The sequence below is a fragment of the Phocoena sinus genome, chromosome 3 (assembly GCF_008692025.1).
Source record: "Phocoena sinus isolate mPhoSin1 chromosome 3, mPhoSin1.pri, whole genome shotgun sequence".
Taxonomy (NCBI): domain Eukaryota; kingdom Metazoa; phylum Chordata; class Mammalia; order Artiodactyla; family Phocoenidae; genus Phocoena; species Phocoena sinus.
In genome coordinates, this window is record NC_045765.1 from 151,868,834 (window position 1) to 151,872,066 (window position 3,233).

A 3,233-nucleotide genomic window follows, 5' to 3' on the forward strand; every position below is an offset into this window, starting at 1 on the left:
TCTTTGAATCAAGATCCAAATATATTCCAGAAAACCCATACCTTATATTTGGTTGATATAGATCAAGTTTCATCTGACATAGCCACCCATTCATTTCTTTTTCTTTTTTGGTAAAATTCCTCACATTCTGCCTGTTGTTGAATGCATCCTAGTTTGTTTCTTAAAATCATATGTTTACCTGTATGAATGACCAGTTTATTTGAATACCCCAAAGTATCTCAAAATTAGTATGGCTAATGAAGAACAAATGATATACTGTGACCCCAATTCTGTTTTTGCCATTTATATTTCTATCTTTCTTAATGGTGCAATCCCCTCCTTTGCTCAAGAAAAAAACTTTAGAATTATCATGAGTTCTCATAAAGGTCCTCTGAGGACTCTGCATCCTCTGAGACCATCCCCAGCAGAGAATTTGTATTGTGAAACAATCCATGAACCATTTGATTAAAATGGGAGATAATACATTTTGAAGAATGCATAAACTTTTCCAAATAATATTTTTCTGATGTCATATAAATTTTTTCCCACATCACCAGGAACTGGTACATTGTTCAGTATCTTACTCTCCATCCTTCATTCTTCATCACTCTCCAGAATTTAATGTCTCTATGTATTAGTTTTGAACCATTAATTTTATTCTGTTCCCTGACTTTCTCAAATTCTAACTCCTTCATGGAAGTTCAAATATTTATAGCTGTAGTCTTAGCATAAATCTCATTAAAACACTAACTGGCTTGCTGATGAAAATCTTTCATTCAAATAGTGTAATCAGTAACAACTATCTAACTGTGTGCATTTTTTTTAACTTCGTTATTGGAGTATAATTTCTTTACAGGTGTGTTAGTTTCTCCTTTATAACAAAGTGAATCAGCTATACATATACATATATCCCCATATTTCCTACGTCTTGCCTCTCCCTCCCGCCCTCCCTATCCCACCCCTCTGGGTGGTCATAAAGCACCGAGCTGATCTCCCTGTGCTATGCGGCTGCTTCCCACTAGCTATCTATTTTACATTTGGTAGTATATATAAGTCCATGCCACTCTCTCACTTCGTCCCAGCTTACCCTTCCTCCTCCCTGTGTCCTCAAGTCCATTCCTACATCTGTGTCTTTATTCCTGTCCTGTCCCTAGGTTCTTCATAACCAACTTTTTGTTTTTTTAGATTCCATATATATGTGTTAGCATACAGTATTTGTTTCTCTCTTTCTGACTTACTTCACCCTGTATGACAGACTTTAGGTCCAACCACCTCACTAAAAATAACTCAATTTCATTTCTTTTTATGGCTGAGTAATATTCCATTGTATATATGTGCCACACCTTCTTTATCCATTCATCTGTCGATGGACGCTTAGGTTGCTTTCCTGTCCTGGCTATTGTAAATAGAGCTGCAAAGAATATTGTGGTACATGACACTTTTTGAATTATGGTTTTCTCAGGGTATATGCCCAGTAGTGGGAATGCTGGGTCATATGGTAATTCTATTTTTAGTTTTTTAAGGAACCTCCATACTGTTCTCCATAGTGGCTGTATTGAGTTACATTCCCACCAACAGTGCAGGAGGGTTCCCTTTTCTCCACATGCTCTGCAGCATTTATTGTTTGTATATTTTTTTGATGATGGCCATTCTGACTGGTGTGAGGTGATACCTCATTGTAGTTTTGATTGGCATTCCTCTAATGATTAGTGATGTTGAGCATCCTTTCACGTGTTTGTTGGCAATCTGTATATCTTCTTTGGAGAAATGTCTATTTAGGTCTTCTGCCCATTTTTGGAATGGGTTGTTTGTTTTTTTGATATTGAGCTGCTTGTAAACTTTAGAGATTAATCCTTTGTCAATTGCTTCATTTGCAAATATTTTCTCCATTCTGAGGGTTATCTTTTCATCTTGTTTATGGTTTCCTTTGCTGTGCAAAACCTTTGAAGTTTCATTAGGTCCTATTTGTTTTTGTTTTTACTTCCATTTCTCTAGGAGGTGGGTTAAAAAGGACCTTGCTGTGATTTATGTCACAGAGTGTTCTACCTATGTTTTTCTGTAAGAGTTTTATAGTGTCTGGCCTTGCATTTAGGTCTTTAACCAATTTTGAGTTTATTTTTGTGTATGGTTTTAGGGAGCATTCTAATTTCATTCTTTTACATGTAGCTGTCCAGTTTTCCCAGCGCCACTTATTGAAGAGCCTGTCTTTCTTCATTGTATATTCTTGCCTCCTTTAAAAAAAAAAGGTGACCATATGTGCGTGGGTTTATCTCTGGGCTTTCTATCCTGTTCCATTGATCTGTATCTCTGTTTTTGTGCTAGTACCATACTCTCTTGATTACTGAGGCTTTGTAGTATAGTAAGTCAGGTAGTCTGATTCCTCCAGCCCCATTATTTTCCTTCAAGACTGCTTTGGCTATTCACAAGAAACAATTGTTGGAGAATGTTGGAAAGTGTCTGTATACATGGTGATTCTTTTTTTTTTTTTTTTAGGTAGGAGGTCACACAAACTACAGTAAGTCCCCTACATAAGAAGGAGTTCCTTTCTGAGAATGCATTCATAAGTCCAATTTGTTCACAAGTCCAACAAAATTAGCCTAGGTACCCAACTAACACAATCTGCTATATAGTACTGTACTATATAATAGGTTTGTAAAAATTTTCACACAAATAATACATAAAAAACAAATAAAAAATAAAGAAAACATGTTTAATCTTACAGTACCGTACCTTGAAAAGTACAGTAGTACATACAGTACAACAGCTGGCATCCAGGGGCTGGCATCGAGTGAACAGGCAAGAAGAGTTACTGACTGGAGGAGGGAGAGGAGGTGGGAGATGGTAGAGCTGAAGGATCGTCAGCAATAGGAGACAGAGGGCAAGCCGCAATGTCACTCACACCTGACGTTGATGGTATAGGTTCTGGTTACTTGCTGGATTCAATTCTATCTACCCTCTTGAAAAAATGATCCAGTAATGTCTGGGTAGTAGCTCTGCTTTTCTTGTCATAGATGACACGGTAACACTGGATTGCATTCTGAACGGCTGCTGCAAACTTCGTGTACTGTCCTATGTTTGAGTCCTGTGCCTCAAGAACTAACAGTGTCTCCTCAAATAAAGAAAATCCCCCTGCCATTTCCTGTGTCGTAAATCTCTTCAGTTCTTCAGTTACTTCTTCTTCCTTTTGTCTCTCTTCATCCTTTCTCTGGGCCTCCAATTCCATCTTTTCGCTTTGCTCCACTCTCTCAATTATT